The sequence below is a fragment of the Sciurus carolinensis genome, unplaced genomic scaffold (assembly GCF_902686445.1).
Source record: "Sciurus carolinensis unplaced genomic scaffold, mSciCar1.2, whole genome shotgun sequence".
Classification (NCBI taxonomy): domain Eukaryota; kingdom Metazoa; phylum Chordata; class Mammalia; order Rodentia; family Sciuridae; genus Sciurus; species Sciurus carolinensis.
Genome location: NW_025920147.1, coordinates 537,810 through 564,027, shown reverse-complemented (window position 1 = coordinate 564,027; position 26,218 = coordinate 537,810). Strand labels below are relative to the sequence as shown.

The window sequence follows — 26,218 nt, the reverse complement described above, 5'->3', positions numbered from 1 at the left end:
AGTCAAAGTGGTGAGAGTAGACTACAATCAGTAATAACTATTGGCATAGGAGTGAGTTCATTTGAATTAAATTCAACTTTGACCCTTACAGAGGTGACTGTGCCGGGGTCCAGCCCTAGCAGGAGTCCATGGGTTCCACACCGGTAAACGGGGCACGGGGAGACAGCGTCGGCGATGGATGGAGAATGAAAGACACAGACTCTAGTTCTGGTGCAATCAATCCCACTTTATTCTGGGGAAGGCTGGGTTTATATACATTTTTCTTCAGGCTATAATGACAATCTTGTGGTTAATATTAAAGAAGTTTTCAAAGCATAGGCAGAAATTGTTTTTAACAAGGAACAGAAAATTATGAGAAAACAGTAACCTTACAGATTATCCTTACCTATTCACAATTGTTTCAAGAATATCTAACTACCTCGGTGAACTAATACAATATTTACTTCCTTAATATCTAAACTCTATGTGACCTAAGACTATTCTTATTATTCTCGCAGTTAAAACAATAGACAAGTAATCTCATGTGACTATCTCTACTAGGTCCATCTGGTTAATATCTGAATTACTGAGTTAAGGGGTACAGGAGGGCAGCGGTCCCAATTGTAATTGTGTACCAACGTTTATTATAGGGGTGACATATTCTTAGTAGGAAGGAAGGAATGTTATGAAACCTTATTCTCTTACCTCACCACCACACATGAACAAAACCATCGTTAAAATTTAACCAGCCTGTTGGAGACAAAGGCAGATCTACAACTATTTTCTCCAGAGGCTTTCAGGGACTCATTGCATGGTTGCAAAATTATTTTTAATTTTGTTAGTGGTAAAGACCCATTGTTTTTCAGATTGTAGGTAATATTTTCTGGAATTTTTGTTGTATTCCCCTCATCCCCTTAAGCAATCCGTTCAGACTGAAATGAGTAATATATTATCAGAAAAACACCATGCTTTGGAGCAAAACATCCGGCAATTCCTTTTAGGATGAGCCTTTGCAATCATCCTCCAGAGGATCTTTGTCAAGCACTGGATGGAATTCTGGACGCCCCCGCATGACTGGATGTTTTAAAGGGAGAGAGAGGGAGTAAGTGATGCTTATTGAAGTGTAGTTGTTACCCACAAAAAGACTAGGAGGCAAGAGCCCTGTCTTCATGTGTTGGTGAGAACCAATAGTATATTCTTTGGACAGACTTGAGTTTCTCAGGCAGACACTTTAAAGGATGCTAGGGTCAACCCAGGGCTGCAACTTTGAGCTACTGGAAAGTACATTAGTGTTTATTCAATTCTGTGGCTCAAATTGCTGTGTACTTAACAAAGGAGTTCAAGAAGAGACTGGCCTCCTTCTTTTGCGGTTTCCCCCCAAAATAAGCAGAGACCAGAACCCCAATTTCTAACTGCCACTGGCTGGTAGTGTTTCATTGGCAGCAAGTCCCCACTCAAAAAAATTATTTACCCACCCACCCAAAGAGCCATCAAATCTAGGAAACCAGCAACTTAAGCAATTCTGGCTAAAATAAAATAATGACATGAATCCTCCTTCACTTGCTCTTATGAAAGTGACATATGGTGAAGCCTCTTTATCCTCACATGATCCATAATTCAAACAGAAGTGCTGCCTACTTCCTCATTAACTAAAATGTATTCATTGCAGAAAGCAGCTTTGGGTAGCAGTATCGATCAGCAGGAAGTACCATGGAAAACATTAACACAACGTGAAAGACTCCAGTCTCTGGAGTGTAACTCATCATCTGGGAATGACTTACTAGGAAAGAAATGAGGAAGCAGTGTCCGGATACTACCTTTCCTTTCCCTTTTATATTCCCTCCTTAATCTGAGCCCTACCAACATGGAGTTTGCGGTAATTCAAAACTGACACTTGTGATCCCCACCAAGGAGAAGACTCCATTCAAAACCTTGAATCTTAAAGTGTCTCATACAGGCAGGTAGCCATCCTCCACGGATTTCTGTGTTTCTGTATGTAATCTTGTATATGGTACCCAAGATGTTCAGTGTATGCAGTGGGAAAAAATCACGTTTTTTTAATTCCTTGTTTGAAATTCCCACTTTTCAGTTGCTTTGATACTTTAATCCCCTTTCCTCATTAAAGAAATACCATTTTACATGATAATAACCCTTTTCTTTATTATTCCCTGTTGTGCAGCATTGTGTGTGTAACAGCTTTATTCAACATAAGTAAAAAAGAACTATTTTTAAATAATTGGTCAAAGTAGAAATGTAATAAATAAGGGACTGAGTCATGGAACTCAGCCCTGACAAATCCACACAAAAAAACTACAACATGAAGCATTTGTTAGTCAAGATCCACATTATCTTTCCTTTTGTGTGCTCTAATTAATGGACAATTATCCCTTTCACAGTAAATTAAAAAAAATGCTCTCCTAAACCCATTATACAAGTTATTTTTAATAATTTCCTATTTACTTGGGGTTTTAAAATTGTTTTTATTTCACTGTTTTTTTTTAATCAGTTCACTCCCTCTGATGAAGCTTAAATGGGATGAAGAAAGATGTAAACTGTTTCCAAAGAACATGAATTGACCCAAATAATTGAGTGAAAACTTGAAGTTAATGGGAGAGGAGATCAGGAGGCAGGAACACTGGTAGGAGGTAAATAGCATGTAGTAATTCATCCATTCACATTTTTCTGTTTATTATAAAGTTCTAATTTGTTATGAAGTGATTTCAAATTTAAGCCAATTATCAACTATATATCAATATTTTGATTGCAACAATATATAATATGTGTCTCTATGTCAAAGCACTATGTTGGGTAAAACCAGATGAGGAACACCACACAGATTTCTGCCATCCAAGAGATGTGTGTTGCTTTTGATCAGAAAATCATTACAGAAATAGTAGACAGTGGTGTGCTAGCTTCCTGGGGATGCCAAAAAAGAAAAAAAGAGAGAAAAAAATGTCACAAATTCAGGCACTTAAAACAACTGTGAGAGAAATTTGTTCTCTCACAGTTCTTGAGCCAGAAGTCCAAAATCAAGCTGCCTGTAGATCTACAGTTCCTTCAGTGGCTTGGGAGGGTCCTTCCCTGCCTCTTCCAGCTTCCAGTTGTTCTGGCCATCCATAGCAACCATGGCTGACAGCTACAACCTTCCACTCTCTAATCCACCTTGCACGATGTTCTCTGTATCTCACTGTGTACTCTCAGCATCTTACAAGGATACCCGTCACTGAATTTAGGGTTCACCATAATCTGATAGGGCCTTATCCTCACATATTTATGACTGCAAGGACCCTAATTCCACATGCAGCCACATTCTGGGGTTCTGGATGATTATGAATTTGGGGGGCAGTATTCAACCTACTACAGCTGGTTTAAAAATAATGTTGGGAAAAGAGGAAACAGTCTGAGTTGGACCAAGACTCCCTGTAAGTTAAGAGTGAGAGGAGTAGGTACCCAACACCAGGTATCAGGGGAAACAGGATCATGCTAATTTTGCCATCTGTACCCAACCTACCTGCTCTTCCCATGCCCTCTCTTCTTGGCACAAAATCAACTTACTCTTGTCACCCCAAACTTCTCACATCTTCTGGGACACATGGTAGGTAATCTCTTGTGCCTGTTCAAATTAGTAAATTCAATATGCCTATCTCCATGGTTCCCATTGAGATCTCAAAATGGGCACAATGGAAATTAATTGTCCTTATATTCCCTGGATGGAGCTTGGCATATCTCTACCACATCCACCAAGAGGGGACCAAACAAGTCCTGAGGCCCTTAGCTCAAACTCCCCACCAACTTATCTATCCACAAAAGAATTCCAGATATGCATTCAGCAGATGGATCAAGAAAACTATCCAGTGGCATGGGTGGCATCTTTCCCCATCCCTGAGGATGGGAGGTGAGGACTGCTGTGTGGAGAACCCTGAGTCTAAAAAAGTACACTGCATAGAATTAGAGAGTACCATGGCTAGGGTGGTTATTGGGGAGAACAGAATGGTCAGGAATTGTCAAAAGATACATGACTATAATTAGGATGAAGAAGTTCAAGAGATCTATTGAACAGCATAGAGGCTGTAGTTATTTTTTTATTAGATATATTTCTTATTTTTTTAATTTTTACAGACTGCATTTTGATTCATTGTACACAAATGGGGTGAATCATTTTGCTTCTATGGTTGTGCACAATGTAGATTCATCCCATTTGTGTAATCATACATGTACATAGGGTAAGGATGTCTGTCTCATTCCACCATTTTAGTTATTGATAATACATTTTATTCTGGAAAAAATGCAAACGTTGTCAAGTGTTCTCACCACAAAATGATAACTGAGTAAGGTGATGAATTTGTCAAATAACTAAATTTAATCATTCCATTGTACATATATACTTTAAAGCATGTTTTACACAATAAATACATGCAACTCTAATGAGCTACTAAAATTAAAACTAAAACATGCTTTTGGGTGACTCCCTTATTTGGGGACAGACTGGCAATTAAACTCACATATATATTTCCAGAAATGTCCCAAATAAAGCCTCATGAGAACCCTGCTGCTGCCTACAAGGAATTAGAGGAAACTGCCTCTGCTTCCTCCAGCATTGTCACTTCTGCCCAGGAAATCTCCCTGGACATGTCTAGTCTTCTAAAAGCCCAGGATGGGTCCCATCAGAGGTAAAGCTCTGACATCCTCACATCCCACCTTCGGCAGGAGCTAATGCCCTGTACCTTCCCCTGCTCATCTGAACATGGCAGCAAAATACACTCGCCCCTATCACTCAACATGTCATGATTGAGGACACAACACCCCCATCACTCAACATGTCACAATTGAGAACACAACACCAGTGAAAGCAGCATTCAGTACTCTCTCATCTGGCGCTTCCTGTTACTCTCCTCATGGCCTCCTCAACCCACTAGACATTAAACTCATGTAGCCAGGACCCATTTGACCACTCGGTACCATCCATGCCCAGAAAGGGGCCAGCCATGGTGTTTAGTGAAAGCTGGGTAAATGAATAAACTAATCCAAGTGGGAAATGGGGTCACGATCTCTCCTGGGAGCCCTCCCGTGTTAGAGAGATGAGCAGAATAAGGCCCCAGAAAGTGTTAATCTCCCCGGGAGACCAAGATATGGTGGAGGGGTGAAAGAAAAAGCAGCTTTGTTCAGAAATTAAAGGCAGCTGCTGGACAGCAGCCTTCCTTGCTGTGTCACTCAGAGATGTGTCGGTCGCCTCCCATGAAGCTGCCACCTGTATATCCCCTTCATTGGCCCATGGGGCCCACAGTCCACTTCTCATGGAGGAGAATCCTGTGCACAAAACAGAAACTTATCCACAGGGGAGGGTCCCCTGACTTCTCGGTATGACATTATCTGGGCTTGCTCCCATTCATCCTATCTGATGGTGTTTGCAGATGGCCTAGCACTTCCTCCCATGTCATTTACATCATCTCTACCAATTAGAATGCGGATTACAATGAAAATGCCATGGTTAAGGTTTGGATATGAGGCATCCCCTGAAAGCTCATGTGTGAGACAATGCAGGAGTGTTTAGAAGTGAAATAACTAGATTTTAAGGACTATAATCTAATCAGTGGACTGTTTCATTTGATGAATTAGTAACGTGAATGTACTACTGGGTGATTACTGGGGGCTGGTGGGCTGTGGCTGAAGGAGGTACATCACTGGGGGCATGCCCTTGGGGACATATCTATATCTTATCCCTGGCTCCTTGCATTCTCTCTTTGCTTCCCAGATACTATGAATGTTCTGTCTGTCTTCAGGTCCAGATAAATGGAGTAGGAAGACCATGAACAGAACCACTTTAGCCATGAGCCCAAAATAAACTTTTCCTCCTTTAAGTTTTTTTTTTTTAATGAATTTAAGACTTGACTTTATTCTGCAAAATCATTTATTTACACAATGGGGAATGCTGGTTTGATTTTGTTAATGAAATAAAAACAAATTGAACAGAGACAATACTGAACTGTATACATATATATATATTTACATATATATATGTATATATAAATGTAAATGTAAATATATATATATATATATATATATATATATATATATATATATATATATTTGTATCAGAGTTGACACACTATTTCCTTACCTGTATTGGGAACATCAAGAGCAACAGTATCACAAAGATACTAGTTTTACAATACACCACACATGTCCAGTAATACCCTGGGGATTTTCCAATGCAATTACCAACTTTTTCTTTTTTTATAAAGATATAAAAAAACAAAAAGTCAGCAAAACCAGCATTATGATGTAATAAACAAAGTATAACCCTGAAGTCAGTGGGTCAGTAAAAACCTTATCAGACCATCTAGTTACAAAGTGATCTACTCTTCTTCAGACTACAATACAGAATTCAAACAGGTGAAAAAAATATAACTTTTTAGAAGACAGCAACGATCTGATAAGGATTTGACTTAATGGAAATTAAGGGAGAAAAATAAAAATGAAAGGTTTTGCAGAGCATAGCCCCTATTAGAACAAGCTAACTTTCCAGATTTTCCAAATTAAAAACAAACAAACAAACAAAACCAAAACCATTTTAACATGAAGCTACCATACAAAGTTTTTCCATTTTTCTTTGTAAAAAGTTCAGAGTTTGCAATTTAATCCTGGGTTTTTAATCAGGACAGTTTTGGCCTGGACTTCCCCTTGCCCAGGATAATTTTTTTCTTCTTTTTGTTGATGTCGTTCTTCTTCTAGTTCCATCCTTTCCTCATGAATCTTTCTTTGTTCTTCAACAATTCTCAACTGTTCTTCAGCCAGTTTGGCTTGTGCTTCTGCAATTTTTCGCTTATTCTCTTCTAGTCGTCGCTCTAGCTCCTCACGTTTTGCACGTTCTTCCTCCTCTTTAGCTTTTTGTGCTGCAAGCTCAGCTTGTCTCTGTCGCTGGAGTTCTTGGAGCAACTGCTTTTCCATGATGCCCTTGGCTTCCTCCACCCTTCGGAGTACTTCTCGCACAGTTTCATCCTTCTCTTCTCCAATTCTTCCTCTACCCTTTTTGCCACCAGTTCTTCCACTCTTCATGCTATTTCTTTCTCGATGAGTTTTTCTTCTATTTCCTGCTGCTGAATTTTTTGCTGCTGCTCGAACTCCGCTTTCTTCTCCTCCTCCTCTCGCTTCTGCTTCTCATCCAGGCTGCTGCGCTTGCTCACCTTGCGCCCAAAGATGTCGATGCAGTCGGGCGGGAACGAGGCGCGCTCCCGGTCCTGCTCGCGCCTGGACACAGCCCTGTTGGTGGAGCGCGAGCAGGACCGCGACTCCCGCGGGTTGCGTTTACTTTCCCGGGACTTGGAACGCTTGCACACGCGCTTTTTGCCCTGCGATCGCAACTGGGACCTGCGCACTTCTTGTTGTGCTTGCTCCTCTTGGTGTGCTAGGAGCAGGATGAGCTCCAGCTCTGGGACCGGCCCATCCTTCCGGGCGCCGCTGTGACTAGCCGCTGGCCTAGGGCCCGCATTCGCCCGGCTGGCTGTCCTGTGGAGGCCGGGGGAACAACGGCTGTCACCCGCTGACTTTCTGCCTCTCCTCCAGGTCTGCAGCCGCCACGAAGGTCGCCTCCAACGAGAAGGCCGCAACGCAAGCTCCTTTAAGTTTTTCTTGTCAGGTATTTTGGTCACAAAGACGAAAAACTTACTATGTGGTAGTTATTGGACTGTGCTGTGTAGGGAATAAAGACAGGAAATAGAGTTTGCCTGTTTGTACGGACACCATCAGTGTGGGCCTAACCACACAGAACACGAACACAGAACCGAGTCCAACAGTGCTCGGCCCACCAGAGCCACACAGTAGGGCTGTGCCACGAGGAGACCTTGGCTGCATGCACCGCAAGTCACTGTACTTGTGGAGTCAGGGTAGCACTCAAGGGTGACTGGAAGTGTTATTTTATTATATTTGATTTGAAGTTGGTTGAATCTGTGGATGCAGAACTTGTGACTCTGAAGGTCCAACGGTAAGTGCCAAGAAATTCATACCTCCAACTTGGCCATAAGTTCTTTAGTTCTTTCCACGTCGATTTCAGTGTAGAACCACCTTATCCCCACTCCCCACCTCGTCCAACCCTCACCACATGCTACAAGCAAGGAAGGGCCATTGCTCCTTTTCACAGTCGTGGACCCGGCACAGAGGGGTCACCTGCTTCCCCCGTTCACTCAGGCCATCGGAGTCAGAGCCCAATCCAAACTCCAGTCACTGGTTTCTGGGCCTCAGAACTTGAGAGAGAGGCTGTTTGAAAAATGAGGACTGTGCTGTGTTTAATTCTCCTTCTACATATTGCCAGTGAAAAATTTATGAAGCTATTATATCTATCAAATCAAAATTGCCTGCTACAAAGAGGGGAGAGAGAGACCAGGAGAGAATCAGAGGAGAATACTAATTCTTGGATATTAAAACTATTATAGGTAATATTTTAAAAACCTTATAGATGATAGCATAGTTGAAGACTAAAATTCAGCAATATGAATGGAAATTTATCAAATATCATTGCAAAATGCAAATATGGAATTATTGATTAAAATGTTAATACACCCAAACCCTATGACCCAACAATCCCACCCCCAGGAGGTACCTTGCAGATGTGCTTCGCCACTGCATGAAACCAACTCTGGGATTTCTTTCAACATCTCTGGCAGCACCTAGTCCCTGGGAGTTTCTCAGATGGCCTTTGCCAAACACAATTGAAACACATCAATTTTCGCTACAGAACACTGTCTTGGAAGTTTGTTTTGGGGGGTGGGCACAGATGATACTGTTTTCAAATCTTATTCAAGATATACCATTTTGAAAACAATCTGCTATGTTCCTTTTGTACAAAGCAGGGGAATGTGATTCCATGTATTAATGTACATGTGTTGGGAAGATGTCCAACATTTGAACGATAAATTTGAGAAATTAAGTGCCAACAGCAGCAGAAAGGTGGGGGCTGGGCTTTCCCTTCTGGACTTTCCTACCTCAGTGTCTTCAGAGAGCATGGGCAACATTAGCAATAAAAGAACTTACTAAAAGATGTGGGGGAACTCAAAGAAGAGAGAATGGGAGATGCAAATCAGTCTCAGCCCCTACCTGGGTGTGAGGCTTTGCTCCTTCCCAGAGTTGCAGTTTGCTCATGAGTGACATAAATGCAGTGGCTGCAAGTTGACTGCAATGGAACCAGGACCCAAAAAGGAAGCGGCAAATGGATAGAAGGGCCCTGGTGCTTGAGGATGAAGTGGGAATTCATTACCAACTCAGTCCTGTCCAGGCCACTGGCTTCACTGTGTCCACAGGAAAACTGGCTGATGACACTGAGCTTTTATCAGTCTCCTGGGGCTGCAGTAACGAAAAGTCAAAAACAGCTCAGGAGGCCAGAAGTCAGATAACAAGGTGTCCACAGGCTTCATCCCTCCTCAAAAGCTTCATCCTGGCTCCCAGTGATCCCAGCAGCCTTGACATACCTTGGCTTGTAGACATGAGGCTCCAGTCTCTGCCTCTGTGATGTCCCTATGTGTTCCGATGTGTCTTCTCATCTTCTTACAAGGACATCAGTCACTAGATTAAAGCTCACCCTAATCCACTATAAGCCCATTTTAATGTGCTGAGTTTTTTGATGCCTGCAAAATTCCTATTTTCAAGTTGGGCCACATTAATGGGAATAGAGTCAAAATTAGAACTTTTTTTTTGGAAAACATGGTTCTACCCACTCTAGAAATCAAGTCCTCATCTCTGGACCCTGGCACTGTATTTTTGGTGAGAGTAAATGAGATAAAATCATGACTGTGTAGGCCATGGAATGTGGGTGTTCATATATCAGTACAATAATGTGGATCCTCCCAGGACTCAGATTACAAATTTACATGATAAAAATGTGGAGGTCCTTTTATCTCACAAAAAGAGTTTGATCTTCTACAACGTGAGAAATCCCATGCTGGGGGCTGTGTCACAGGGAGAACAGAAGATTCAACCCAGGGAGGGAGCCCCAGCCTGGCTCTTGCATGGCTGGAATAATCCAGTCTGACTTGAGGAAAAGGTTGAATTTCACATTTGAAATGAACACAAAGGAAGAGCACAGACTGCCCAGGGAGATGCAGTGTTATGGAGCTGGCAATGACTTGAGATCCTAGCCCCTTGAAAATTTGAAGAAACACCAGAAAAATCTTCAGAATCCAGTCCTGTCTGAAACCTCAACGGTCATGGAACCACAACTGACCCAGTCAGGTGACAGGTAAAGTGCCTGGTACATAATTGTGGCAGTCAGGGACACATCTCCCTTGTGTCAAGAAAGAAACTGCTCTCTTAAAAGATGCTCATTTTGAGAGACACTCATGCAGCTGCTCAGTCTTTCTCAATTAGGCCTTTAGGAATACATCAGACTCATGGTTTGTATAAGTAATTCTTACCACAGGACATTGTATAGACCACTGGCCTTGGAGCCCCCTTTCTAGGCGTCCCAGATCTACTTCAGACCTTCTTTCCAGTTCCATTGCTCTTGACCCAAGCCCTTCTCAGAGGCTCTAGAAACAGATTCATGAACAAAGGTATAGAGTTTTGAGAACCAGACTGTGAAGGGAAGGTGAGCGTCAGGCAAACAAGAATACAGCCCACAAGTGCTGTGAGTTATAGAGTCTCCAGAACACTGACTGCCTTCAGGTGCACATTTACTCGGGGGACACCCCAGCCCACCACATGCCAACACACTCACTTAAAGACCAACTGCAAGAACACCATAGGGGGAGAATAAAAGGAACAGCACAGAAACAGAACTTAATAGGCCTTTCAACCTAGGAGGGTCTGGAGAGAGGAGCATGTTCAGGAAACTGCCCTTTGAGAATGGAAGAAGGCAGAATCTCAGAGAGGACCGCTGTCAAGGTGTAGATGTGAGGTGTCCCCCAAGAGCTCATGCATGAGACAATGCTAGAAAGTTCAGAGGAGGAATGATTGGGTTGAGTCTTAACCTGTTCACTGAATTCATCCCCTGATAGGGATTAATTGGTCACTGAAGTGGTAGGGTGTGGCTGCAGGAGGTGGGAATTAGGGGAATGACTTTGAGTATATATTTGTATCTTTTTGCATCCTGATCACCAGGTGAGCTGCTTTCTTCTGCCATACTCTTCCACCATGATGTCCTGCCTCACTTTGAGCCCTGAGGAATGGAGTCAGCCACTTGTGGACTGATACCTCTGAAACTGTGAGTCCCTAAATAAACCTTTTCTCCTCTACACTTGTTCTGGTCAGTCTTTCAGTTGTAGCAGTGAAAAGTCTGACTGAAACAACTATACTGGAGCAAAGAACCCACCCATGGATCTCAGCTTCTCTTAGCACCATCCCCTCCCTTTTTGGGATTGGCTATGATTGTGCAAGAAATCACATTATGTTAGCCTGTAGTTTGTTGAGAGGTGGATGGAGAGAAAGAGAGAAACTCTGCTTTGGAGACAGATAAAAACCTTTATCTAAATCCAGCCTCTGCCACTTGCCAGCTTTGAGACTTTGGGTGGAATTCATAACCTCTTGCTGCCCACACGTTCTATATAAAATGGAACTAACACAGCCATCTCCCAGACTCATGGGGGCCATTACTTAAGATGGTCTAGTTAAAGTCTCTGAAACATAGTAGTTAATAATAAATACAGCAACAATAAAAATAAACACAAAAGGCATGAAGTCCACTGTTCAGACACTATGTTTGGCTTAAAATTTTAAAAAGGAAGTTGGACAGGTGGATGGTGGGTCTGGATTTCAGGAGTTGATGTACCAGTGAACCAGACAGCACGTGCTGTGTGCAGAAGCCAGTACCACTTCCTGTCAGCCCCCTGGTAAATAACTGCCCCTGCCTTGGTTTCTCCACTTTTACGTGGGGACATTGCCATGTTGTAAGTGGATGCTAAACACATTAACATAACGTGCTTGGAACTGCTCCTGAATGAACGGTCTCCATTAATGTGTGTTACTATTTTTATTACACTGTTTAAATGATGCATTGCTAGCCCAGGGTGGACTCAGTGATTGCTATGGAGCTGAGCACCTTGCTCTTTGCTCTTTGTCTCTATGCATGGCTCTCCAGTGCATAACACTACAACACAGGAGCAGTGACTTTTCAACATTTCTGTGTAATCACAATATTCTCTTGATTAATATGAGAGGTGTTCCTTACAAAGAAAATAAACTCAATAATCTGCATGGTTTAAAAGATCCTTTGCAGGGAAATCTACCAGGATCCACTGAATAAAGGGGATGGAGAACTGAGGCCACCAGACCTGGAGCCAGGCCAGAAGTGACAGCCACTTTTCTCTGCAACCAATCTCCTTCCTCCTGCTTGTTTTCCAATGGAGTATGCATTATCAGCACACAGTGAGATGCAATGAAAGTGTGTGTCGTGGAGCATGAGTATCTTCACATTCTAATTACAGGTTAATAGAATGGACCTAGAGAGATTGCCTAATTATCCTTGGAAGGAGATGTGTATGTTTAATTATCCTTCAATAAAGAAGCTCTACTCCCTCCAAGAGGATTAGATTGAAAGCATGTTAAATTCAGGCAGGATAGTCATGTCTGAACAAATGTACACCATCAACATTCAACTTACCAACAATAAGAGTTCTCCAAATATATACTCAATTCCAATTCCTAAGAGTTTGAATGGTAAGTCTTCTTGTCTCCTACCCCAAATACACTCTTTTGACATTTGTTTTCTCATTCTTCATCATATAATTAATGAGTGCAATCAAATTATAATGATCTAATCAATTATGTGCTGCATCAGAGTCTCCTGAATCTTTGCTGAGATTCCACAGGATTATTATGACCACCTCCCAAAGGATTCCTCTTGCTCCTAGTCCTCTCAGTTCTAATCTGAACACTACAACACAGGAGCAGTGACTTTTCAACATTTCTGTGTAATCACAATATTCTCTTGATTAATATGAGAGGTGTTCCTTACAAAGAAAATAAACTCAATAATCTGCATGGTTTAAAAGATCCTTCTTTATATGATCCTCAATGACCTGACCACCTCACTTTCCAACTTCTCTGCATTCCTTGAACCTCACAGAGAGGAGATTTCTCGAATTATGACTTTCTTAATCCAATTCATATTGCTATAACAAAATACGCAAGGTGGGTACTTTGAAAGGAAACAAGGTTTGTTTTAGCTTAATGTTTAGAAAACTGAAAGTCAAAGATTGAGCTGTGTTATGGTTTAGATGTGAGTTTTCTCCCAAAAGCTCATGTGTGAGACAGTGCAAGAAAGTTTAGAGGTAAAATGATTACCCTGAGGGATTACCTGGATGTTAAGTGTAGGCAAGTAAAATATGGCTACAGAAGATAGGTCTCTGGGGGTGTGCCTTTGGGGTACATATTTTGTCCTTGTTGAGCAATGCTCTCTCTCTCTCTGTCTCATTCTCTCTGTCTCTCTCTCCCTCTCTCTCTCTGTCTCTCTCTGTCTCTCTCTCTTTCTCCTTGGTGGTCATGTCCTGACATACTTTCCTCCACCATACTCTTCCACCATGATTCTCTGCCTCACCTCAGGCCCTAAGGAATGGAGTCAGCCATCTATGGATGAAACCTCTAAAACGATGAGCCCCCAAATAAACTTCTTCTCTTCTAATTGTTCCTGTCAGGTCTTTTGGTCACAGAAACAAGAAAGCTGACTAACAGACAGCTATATTTGACCAGGAACTCATACTGTGTCTTAACATAGTATCACAGGGTAGGAGGGTGTGCAAGAGAGCACATACAGTGAAAGGAAGCAAAAGTATTGAGCATGTGTGTGGAAGAGGACAAACACACTTAGAGTCACCCACTTTCATGGTAGCCAATCCAACCCCCAGTGACCTAACCCACTTTCCCCAGTCAGGCATCAGTTTCCTCCAGGGGTGGTTCCCCAATGACCTCATTGTAATTCACCAGCCTGCCTACTAAAGATCCCACCTACTTTCAGTGCTGTTACACAAGGGATCAGCTAGCTTCCTGCACAAGAGCCATTTGTTGGGACCAACCATATCAAAAGCATAGCAATGGCTTCTCTGCACCTGGAATCAGAACCACTGAGTTGCTCAATGAAAAGACAACCCTCAGCCCTAGGCCTCACAGACCTATTCCATGCCTTTGAAGGACAGTCCCTGGTGCTACCTTTTTATTAAGTGTTCCAGGTAATTTTGATGCCACTCCAGACCGAAAACCTGTGCTCAAGGAATGAAAGTACTCAGCTAGATCCAGGGTATCACTCTCTCCACACCCCTCTCCTGTTTGCTCTCTCCTGCCAGGATTCCCTTTCCTCCTGTATCTTCTAGGAATCATCTCATCTTCCTAGTCCACTCATACGTGGTGGCATGTGGGGGAAAACTTTCTACTCCCTTCCACTAAGTGTGTACAGTGGATTTCTATTCTTTGGTAATCTCATACTTCGTCTTCCACCTCCACCAACTCTTTCAAATACATTCTTATGGACAGGTGCATAACCTAAGCTGGACGACTCCCATGTTGGCACCTGGAAACTTGAACCAGGAGCAGAGGGACAGTGTATTTGATTCTTAGAGATGATGTAACCAAGTATCTCTAACTGCGTACAAGGCCCTGCTCAAGAGGCCAGGATAGTGACTATGCAAATTTCCTGTCAAAATGCGGGAGATAAATGAGAAAAAGGAACTGCTCTAGCACAAAGAGATACATTTGGAATTCTAGCTGCAATTAAACCATTAGCCTCTTTTGTACATTAACCCAAGCATGGCACATTTCCTCTTGTGACCTTTAGGAAACAGCTGAATTATATTGTGACTTGAAATGTGCTGTGATATTGGGCATCAAGGGACACCTTTATTCTTGCGTTCAACAAATAATGATTGGATGTGTGCTCTGGGTAAGAGCTGAGTTGAGATCCAGTGCGAGTCAGTGGTTCCTGCCCTGCCAGCCCAGGTAGTGGGTCTGAGTTCTTGCCTGATGCTTCACAGCCTCCTGCTGCTTCAGAACCCAGTTTGTAGGCAGAAGCACGAAAGCAGCTAGAAGTTAGGAGACGCTGTCTTCATGTTTTTCTCTCTGGGAGCAGGTGGTGTAAGTGATATTATTGTTTTCCTTGGAACGCAAGAACTCATGAATAAAAATCATCTCTCTTTCATACAAGAACCAAGTCCCAGCAGTCCAAACTCAGATTTCATTATGTTTTGTAAAATTATTGTTTAAAGATAATAGCTAACCATTTCTTCTGACCTTTTTGTCAGGGTTTTGCCAGATGCTTTACACTCAGAGACCACTTTGATTCTCCTACTAACCCAATGAGGTAGGTGTTTCTATGTTGTGTCACCTTCTCAGAGAGGCCTGTCCTGACCACCCTGTTTAACAGCAAGCAGTCAGCTTTCTCTTAGGCACTCTGACATCTGACTAGTTTATGTGTCTTCCTATTGTAATGGAAGCTCCGTGAAGTGGGAGACATTTGTCTTCCCTGTTCCCACCTGTCGCCCCAGCACCTGGAACAGTATCTGTCGAGAGAGATACTGTAATTGACAACAAAGAGCTAAAAGTTTAAGAACTTTTCCAGCAGCATACAGCCAGCTATGGACTTTATCCACTCAGAACTTCCTTCTCTTAGAATTTTTGCCGGACAAAAACCCCAGCATGTGTCTGACAGAGAAATGGAAGCCTTTGCTCTCTGGCTCCCCTGTAAGGGAGATGCCATCTTTGAGGTACTGCTGACAAACACTGGTGTAGTAGATAAGATAGGAGATGACTGAGGCACCCAGAAGGCACGAAGATGGTTGGGCATTTTCCATTTTGTGAAATTAGACATAATCTGTTTATGTTTTCCTTTTTCCTGCCCCTCATATCCTGGGCAGGTGCATCAGCAGGTGACCCAAGCAGGAACTGCTAGTGAAGCTTAAACAATAAAGTAGCAGCAGCCAGCTGTGATATTCTACCTGCGAATTTTTCTTTTCATCAGTTAGATGAAACTAATGGACATTATCTTTTCCCATCTTGGTTTCAGAAGATCTTTGTGCATGCTCTTTCTTTCTTTCCATTTTCCTCTTCTTTTTCTGTTTTACTTTGGAAAACAGGGGTTGCTAACTGAAGATTCAAGTGGGTAAATCGTACAGCACTGTGAGCTGCTGATGCCTGGGGTTTTCAATCCTGATCTCTTCCCATCTTCACTGCTCTCTGCCCAGATCCTTTCCCAGTTTGGTCCTCCACTTAAATTTCACATTTCTGCTTCCCCATAGTCATCATCCTGGTCTAAGGCATTAACTATCTTTTGCCTGAGTGATTGAATAGTCTTCCAGCTACTTCCTTTTCCCTAGAATATGCACCCTCCAACTAGCTCAACAAGAACAACTGTAGAGGAGGAAAAGTTTATTTGAGGGTTCATGGTTTCAGAAGTCTCAGTTCATAGAAGGCTGGCTCTATTCCTCAGGGCTCAAGGTGAGGCAGAACACCATGGCAGAAGAGTGTGGTGGAGGGAAGTAGCTTACATGAAGATGGAGAAGCAGAGAGAGAGAGAAAAAGAAAGAGATACTTGTCAAATACAAAATATATACCCCAAAGTCATGCCCTCAGGAACACACCTCCTCCAGCCAGACCCTACCTGCCTACAGCTACTACCCAGATGATCCCCATCAGGGGATTAATTCACTGATTGGGTTATGGCTCTCAGAACCCAATCATTTCACCTCTAAACCTTATTGCATGTCTCATACATGAGCTTTTGGGGGACACCTCATATCTAAACCATGACAGAAAGGGAAACCATAACAGAATGGAAAACAATACACAACTTTGCTTACCAGACTTAGAAGTCCATGGAAACTAATCCAAACATATCAAACCAAAATTTCTCATCTTTAAGCTGATACTCTTTATTATTTAACTTCCATCTGGTTATTATGTGTCACAATCCATCTACCTCCATTCCAGCAATGCAGCTCTCTTTCTCAAGCAGGAATCACCTAATTCTGCCAATACCACTTTTCCATCATGAAACATGCCGTTTATTCAACCATACCTTTTCTCCTCTTTACAGAACACTACTCAAACTTTCCTTGCTCTTTGCAAAGCATCCCCAGGGAAACCCATGTGACTCTACCTCCCTGAGTCCTTGATACAGAAATACCCAGGGTCAGCAGGTAATTGGGAAGACCAATAGCCAGGCTGTATGGCATGGAGTATGCACTTGAATGTGTTGCTACTGCTTTTTGTAAGTTAAGCCAAATTCTGCCCCTTCTCTTTAGGACTGTAAGGAAAGAGTATCTGTTTATCTGTTTACTCTGGAACTTTCCAATAATACAAAATTAAGAGCTTTGCACAAAGTGTCTGATCAATTGTTATTGACTCACACACTTGTAATATTCATTGCTCTGTTAAATGCATTATTAAATTCTTTGCAGTCATAAGATGAGTTCTGGATAGCCCAGAAAATTTATTGGTGGTGAATTAATTCTTTCACTCATTCATGCATTCATTCATTCAATAAATTTTTACTAAATGCCTTCAAAGTTTCAGACATTGAAGGTAATGAAGGTATGGAACTAAAAGACATGGTCATGGTCTTAAACTTTCTATTTTGTGGTAGTGAGTAGGGGTGGGGGCAGCTACAAACAACCATTGTAATGTGTGTTGCCTTAGGTTGGAGGTGAGTCTGAAGGGTGGCAAGGGGAAGGAAGGTGGACCTCATGGTGAACCTTGAGTTTCTCAGAGGAAGTTAGCTGCTGGGAGAATGAGGTAAAGAAGGGAAGGTTGTCCAGGCACAGGGGCACAAACCTGTAAACCTAGGGACTCCAGAAGCTAAGGTAGGAGGATTGCAAGTTTCAGGCCAGCCTCAGCAACTTAGTGAGACCCTGTCTCTAAATAAATAAATAGGGCTGGGGATGTAATGCCTTCTGGGATGGAGATGGAAGGGGTATTAGGCAGATAATAACATCGTGGTCCCATTGCATTACAGGAACAAGAAACATGACAGTGGTGGTGGGATTTCTTGTCTGCAAAGGGTGAGCCTTTATGTAGAACCACAAATGCAGAAGTGGAAAGGGGAGTGACAGCTCAACCAGGAAGTTGTTTACCAACCTGGGCAGGTAGCCCATGGAGATACTATCTCAGGAGGATTTGTTTCCTCTCCTTCAGTGAAGTGGAAGTCCATTTCATGTACATTCTCTGCTTTATCTTTCCTATTCCATGTGACTTGGACCAGTTACTAGAAATATATCAACTTTATTACTTTAGTTCTTTTTCTGTGCATATGCCAAAAGTCCTCTACTAATCTGCATTTTATAGCACAGGAAAGACTTGAGTTTCTTATACCCCATCTCTTCCATAGTACATAGATTTTTAGGAGGTGATTGAAAAATATGCCAATTTATTTATACACGATTTCAAAAGGAAGAGAATATTTAGTAGCAAATGAATTAAGAAGGAAGGGAATTAAGAGGGAATGTTTGAGGTTAAAAGACACTAAAAAACACAACAACTGTGATGACCAAATACAATTGATTGTATCCTGGATCAAAAAAAAAAAAATCAAAAAAGGACATCTTTGGAACTGTTGGAGAAACCTGAATATGGGTAGTATATGAAATGTTAAGTTTCTTGAATGTGATACTAGCCTTGTAACTCTAGAAAGAAGTCCTCTTTCTTAGGAGATGCTTGCTGAAATATTATATCGAAAAATGTTATAATGTCTGCAATCTGCTTTGTAATGATTCAGAAACAACTATATGTAACTAACAATAAAGCAACGGTAGCAAATTATTTTAAAGTTGGTCAATTTGAGTGATGGGCCAACTTTCTTCTTGACTCTCTTTAGATTTAAGCTTTCATTCCAAAAATGTTTGAAAAGAGGTATTTTAAAAAATTATTTTTATAATGAAAAGTTTCTCTAACCTCCAAAATGTGCAGTTCTTGTTTCTCCCATTAACTCTTCCTTGGCTATTCCAGCCCTTGCTGATTTCTCTTTTTCTCTATATTTTTATCACACAATAAATTCTACTCCCATCGATGGCCAACTCTCTCCTTGCAGATACTAAGGTATAGGTCACATCAGATGATAGTTTCCTCACCTATTTGCCCCGAACCTTGCCTACCAGTGCCAAGCAGTGTCAGGCATGCACTGGGTGTTCGTGGACTTTCTCATGATCTATTGTTATCACCATTCTTAACCAAAAACCCACATCATGGCACTTTTCTCATTCTGATTTCTTTCCTCTTTCCAACTTTCTTCAGCTGGTTGAAAGCTATTATTCATTTATTCCCACATTACACAGGAAAAAGAATGCCAAATCCCTGACATCCTTATGGTTTATCGCATATTCCTTCAGCAAAGGTAATCTAGTCTGTGTCATCATATTTATTGCCCCCAAATCAAAACCAGTTGCCAAAGTAATGTAGGTCTATTGGTTTGTGTTGACTCAATCCATGTCAGAGGAGCTTTAAGACCATATAAGAATAATTTGACCAGTAAAAGGAAAGTCATAAAAATGATCAAAAAGCCAATAGATATGCTGAGAACACCAAGCTTATTTTACTGAGGATTTATGATTAACTTATCAGAAAATTATTTGGTCCAAGTCTACATTCAAGTATGTCCCTCAGTAATTCAATAAAGATTCCAGGCTCTGAAAAAACCAGCCTCCTATAATGAGATAACCTAGTAACCCCTAACTTGTAGCACATGTATTTTAATTTTCAACAGTTGTGAGACTGCACTAAATTCAGCTTTTGAAACACTAGTCCCATTTATACCTCAGCCATGCATTAAATTACTGGAGCATAAACTGCACTGGAGCAAAGCCAGCTGTGTCATTCCTTCTTACATACCTGCCCAAATGTTTATCAAATCGAGCTTAAATACCAAATGGACCCCAGATGGTAGCAGTGCCAACTCCCACTGTGTCTCATCCAACAGAAGAGGATGCCAGATCACCATGCCCTGCCATGTCACGTTAGCTTTGCCCCAAGCCCAACTCTGGAGGTTGTATTTTATCGACCAGACTCAAATTGGCTTCCCCTAGTGTAGGTGATAAAGTGTGGCATCAGGTCACCCAAGTAAAATATATTACTTTAACTTTGACAGCTTGTCATTGAAGTCCTTGTTTATATAATCTATTGTGCCATTTACTCCATTCTTATTTTAAAAAGCAAACCTAGAAATAAAAACCCTCTCTTCTGCTGTTTTGTTGATGAATGTCTATACCCTACTCCTTCCCTTAAATAATCTCAGAATTAGCTATTTCTATTGTCACTGCCAGTTTACATCAAATTATCAAGATTCCAGTTTTAAACTCTGCCTCCTGGAAGATGAAGGACACGCATCATGCTTTAGTGGAAATCTTTCACTGAACAGCCTTCTCTTTTCCAAAGAGTTTTAGACTCAGCATGTCTAAACAGAGAAGAATCTTGTGGAGCTATGACTGGGCAGATCTGAAGTGACCATTACCAGAATCTACAAGTGAGTAGCAACTAAAATCATCAAGGTACCTGACACCTAGCAAAAACCAAAACCTTCACATTGTTAGGATTTGTTGAAATAATATTTACTTTTAGAACTAAAAGAGTCTTTCAGAAGTTGGGCATTCAAATTCCAAATAGGCCATTTGGGAAAAGTCTGTGAGTTTTAAAGTTAGCAGGAATGGAAAAAACAAACAAACAAACAAGACTCTTATGTTTCGCTTTACTAACAGTGTACTAAATTCCCAAACACACAACAGGGGAAAAAGATATGTTTATATTAGCACTAAGGATTCCTTCTTGGAGGAGACCAAAATAAAGTCTAACAGCATTTTCCTACTAGCTTAAAAATACTGCCAAACTAAAACTGCTCTTTCTCTACATATAATTTTAGCACAGAATTTAAAAGCCATTATAAAATTAGATCAGACAATATAGCCAAAATGGTTACTTTATATTTGAGGAGCTCTAATTCTATATGAAATATGTAGAGTAAATATGATATTCATAATGTCTCCACCTTCTTTAAAATGCGGTCCTTGCCCAAGAAAGGATGGGAGATAGAGGCACCAAGAAGTTTGATACTCTCCTAAGAAAGGTTCACAGGGCAAATTACATAAAAACTCTTCTTTGCCACTGATTTCTAGTGACTGTTTTAATCAAATGAAAAGCAAATTTCCTGCTTCCTACCCATTTCAGGTATCTATTTAATAGGAAATAATATGACCCAGCTAAAGTACTTTATTGTATTTTGGTTTTATAATTTACTATTAGTATTCTCAGAATATAAGGTTCTTTTTCTGGATAATCTTGTCAATTATGGCAATTTCTCACATTCTATTTACATTCTTTTACTGAATTTTGAAGTAATTACTAAGATATTCCTCTTCCTAACTTTAATAATCTGAAACCTAGGGAAATTTTGTTTTCTTAACTCCCAAAGGGACTTAGAATTGAGAATTCAAATGATAAACTCAGCCTCTTCAGTTTTGTGGTTCATCACAATTTCCTCTTTTTTTCCCCCATATCCCAGAAAAACACTCCCTTCTCTGCCCCTTTAAAAAAGATTTCCCTTGGGTCTATAACTTTTTTATTCAATCACCATTTAGATTACTTGTCCTCGGGGATATGGCTGTGTTAGGAGCCCCAGGAAGAAAACTGTGATTAGTCACTAGGCTCAAAAATTCCTCCCCAATCCTGTTTACAAGGATAGATGCCAATTCTTGAAACATGCTCCCTGCTCATGTTCTTTTCAGGGTAATTCTGCTAGCACAGCCCAGATAAAACACACAGCCTCAGTATTTTCAGTGTTGTGAGGAGACACATTTACATTCCACGGACAGAGCTGGGTGTAAAAGGAAGCCATCTGCTGTGATTCAACATCATGAGGAGTAGCTATAACTTTGTTGAGAGAAAAGCAGCGACAACATGGCTTGACTCAGTCCGAGTACTCCTCTTTGTGTGGTGGGAGACCCAAGCAGAAATCACCGCAGTGCTAAAAAACATTTTTATTCTTATTCTTAGAAGCTGGTCTTGTGTCACATGGTTTCATTGTTCTCTTTTCTTTAAAGCCATTTGCTGATATTTTTAAGCCTCTTTTCCTAGTTTTAGGAACCCATGATAAATATATTATTTTTGCCACAAAGATGACAACTAGGTCTTTGCTTATTTGTGCATTCTATCCAGGCAATTAATCTTTCCAACATCTAGTTCATTTTCTACAATGGAATTACCTGTAAAATACTTTTTTTAAACTAAAAGGTGGTATACAGGGAAAAGAAAAAAGTCATTACAACCTGAAGATTTTGTATATTCCCAGCATTGTACACACCCCATTTTAATTTTCACAACCATCAAATTAGTGATTATATAAAAGAGGATTTAAGCAATTTGTCCTAAGTCATACAGCTAGGAAGCCACAGATCTAACATCCAAATTGTTAGACCTTGTTCAGTTTTGCCCAGTGACATGCTAGGTGGAGTGCTGTATAGATGTAACCCCAAATCTGCTCTGTCATTTCAATTGTCACCCTTAGTTGGCATATTTATTCACTGAAAGAAGAGTATCACTGGTTATTTTCTATTTCAGGTCCCTTCCTGTGTACAGTGCTTTTTTATAGCCAGTCACATTTCCCTGCTTGTAGAAGATTGTGTTATTACTTTAAAGCTTCATATGTGAGAACGAGCTTTGGTAGAGCATGCAGGTGGGTTGGTGGGTTTCTTTAGTGAGTTCTAGGAAGGTGCCCAGCACACAGTGGGTGTCTGGGCTGTAAGCCATCTCCACAGTGCCTTCCTGTGTAAATGCTGAAAAATTCAGCGGGAGAACAAAGAAAAGAACCCATAATTCATAACTTTCAGTTCTGTGCTTTTAACACCCAGCATGTCTATCAAGAAATAAAACAACTAAACAATGTAGACAATCTTCTGAGGTTGCTGCTTGTATAAAACAACCATGTGCTATGCCCACTCCAGTTTTAACACAACATTATCAGGCGATGATTAAGAAGATAGCTATTTCAGGGCTTCACAGTGTCAGAAAACAAGGTATTGAGCCATCAACTCCCTTTTTAGGTGCAGCACTTAGATTGTAGCCATGTACTGCTTCCAACTGTAAATATTAATGGGAAGCAAAGAGAGAGCTCTTCATTGGCCATGGGCTGCCTGAGCTCATCATGTTACATGACACTTCTGCATTATTTGCTGAGATGTAGATAATTTTACTTCTTGTTAACAAGTTTCTGTGTATTTTTACTCCATAAGCCGATTCTTGAATCAATGCCTACAGGAGATTTGACTAATATCAGCATAATTTGATGGAAAGTTTGAAATGTATGCATAGTTAAAAATTCTACATCCATTTCCTAATTTCCCAGTAATGGCAGCTAATTCTTTTGAATGTCATACTACTTACACCTGGATCCCCAAAGCACACTGGTTCCTTTTCTCTAACTCTAGGAGTTCATGATTTCATAAGCATAAATAGTAATAGTTTGGGGGCAAACTTTCATATTTGACCCCTGGAGCCTGGAAGAACTGCAAAGTGGTTTTTACTCCTTTTGGGACACTGAGTTTCAAAATGTTTTCTTATAAATGTAATATTAAAAAGGGACCTGGACATTATTTATAGGAAAAAGCACACACATTTCACTACATAAAATATATTTAAGTATTATTTATCAAGTCTATAAAGTACACATGGACAGTGTCTGAATTCAACAAATGCCTGTTGATAAGGATGGTGATATAGTATATAGATACACTTAAATTGTCTCACTGCAAGGGCACCTTACTGCATATAGAAAGTCAGATGTGAAAGTTGTTCCATACTCCAATGTACAAAATCAAGGAAGGCAGAATTACAAATGTGTAGTATGTTGAAAATCTAACTTCTTTTATTTATAAAAGTATACTTTTATGTAGCAAAAATTCTAATTGGCACATTCTCTGCCATGAACTCCTGCAATTCATAACATAATTTTTTATCACACTTTTTTTTACTTAATGTATGATTTTAAGCCCCACACTTTCCTATATCTGGTATATTCAGAAAGCTATAGTCAAACAACATACCATTTCTTTTTTCTCTTCATGTAGTCAGTTTCAAAGTTCATAAAGATCTATAGATGATTAAATTTTTTTTAAACTGAAATATCAAATTAGATGGTGTTGTAAACCAAATGCAGCACTTCTCAACATGAGTGATGATCAGTTCTTGCTATGCCCAGGTGACACTTGAAATGTTTTTCAGGCAGAGGGGAAGTCTCTATAGATCTTTGTATCAGGCCTAATCCAGCCTTCTCTGAACCAAGAGAATTCAGTCTGAGTTTGTGGTTATGACTGCAATCTGTAATTATTGGAATGAGTAAATTAGTACATGAGTCTTTAAAAGGGAATGGAATCAAGGGTAGTATCCTTGTTATGCTCTTTTCTGCTAACAGTGCTTTGTGAGTTACACTCAGGATTCAGCCTACTCTACCCCACACAATATTTTACTTCAAAGTGGTAGAGCTCGCTGCTCAAATGCTTGGCCAACATGTGCCTGAGCATAGCCTTTATGGCCCTCATAACCTATTCCAGGTCCTTTACATCCCAGAGTGTCTCTTTCTAAAGGTGCACATATTTTTTCCATTGGCGGAGGAGTGGCTTGTCCTCCCCAGTCATGCTGGAATCCTCTGAAAGACTTCACTTCTGTTTCCAGGCAGAATTATACACAGCAGCCAGATCTCTTCAACTCACCTCACTAGGTGACTGTGAAACTCAATGTCATTACTTAGTGTTCTGCAAATAAAAATTTAAATTGAGGAGCTTTTATTGGTTTCTATAATTTAAGAGCACTTATATTGGTAATTAAGTGGCAATGCAGTTAAGCAGCTAAACAAACACAACCTTTAACCTCAAGAACCTACAAATTAGGATAATTTACATACTGCCAGCTGTGATCAACTCTAGCATTCATAGGACTTAACAGTAAAAATAAATAGATACAGATCCCACTAGGGCCATACAGCAAATTTTGCAATCTCCTTCCCATTTTATTCCTCATTTGCTTCTGGAATGTTCTTAAAAAAAATCCACAGAGTTTCTTGGGCACTGTTGGTCTCATGAAAACCTTTTGTTTTTGTGAACTATATGTAATTGTACCTATTTTTAAAAACTCATTTTACAATTAAAAAACATTAACACTTCTATAATTTTCCAGTATAAAGATCTTTAAATATTTTATTTTACAAATTAGAAACCAGAATTATATATTAAAGGGGAAAATGAGGATTTGAGCTTGGAATAACTAAGTGACTTTGAATAAATCACTTAATTTCTTCAAACCTTAGTTTTTGCATCTGTAACATGGACATAATAGAACTATTGATGGTAGGATTAAATGAGATACTGGATGGTGAATGCTTCCCTTCATCACTAGAGCCCCAAATCAGGGGATAAATCTCATGGAAGGAGGAAGCACCTTGGGAATCCTGCCCATCTGATTCCTGAGGTGTGTGTGGGGAGCGCATTTCTGTGCAATGGGCTAACGTCTTTTGGGCAGTTAAGGTTCTGCTTTTATAATAACTGGCTTCCTTAGCTCTGAAAATAGATCCCACTAATCATAGAACATGTTCAGACTACCCACTATTCAGTATAGGGCACATTTTGTATTGATCTACTCAATAGGGTTATTTTCTAAAGTGTGTTCACATAGTTTTCCATTTTATGTTCTTTAAGATCATGAACAATAACATTAATCTATTTCCCCAGAGACTCTTCCAGTAGTGAGTATCCAGGGAATTTTCTAGTTTTTGTTTTTGTTTTTCCATGAGGGGAGATTTAAACTGATTATATTCAAACCTCCCTAGACTAAAGCATGTCTTTGGATCTTTGATAGAAATAGAGAGTATGACAGGCTTGAAATGTTAATTAATGAATAAAAATTTTAGAAAGGATTCAAATAAATTTTTTAAAAGGGCTTAAAACAAAATTCAGGAACAAAACTATGTGCAGAAAAAAACTTTTAATTAGACAAAATCAAAGTCTGGGCTAAGTAATATGCGTATGTAACAGGCTAGTTAAAAGACCAAATTTCTCCAAGTGTTTGCTCAAAGAAAAACTTCCCATCTGCATAGCATTATAAACACACACACACACACACATACGCAACCTCTGTAACAGTGAACCATCTTTGTGATTTGAGTTCCAACATGGAAGAATAAGTCTAAGAATATAATTTGGGATTCTTATTGAAAATAAAAACATCACTAAGGAAAGTTGCTACCATTTTGATGTGAGGTCCTACTATGGTGTGAACGTTTGTGTCTCCCTGAAATCAA

At 40.4% G+C, this 26,218-nt stretch overlaps 1 pseudogene; it reads right to left on the bottom strand.

The window, feature by feature from the left end:
- Positions 1-6,614: 6,614 nt before the first annotated feature.
- Positions 6,615-7,423, bottom strand: LOC124974399 (arginine and glutamate-rich protein 1-like; annotated as a pseudogene).
- Positions 7,424-26,218: the final 18,795 nt, after the last annotated feature.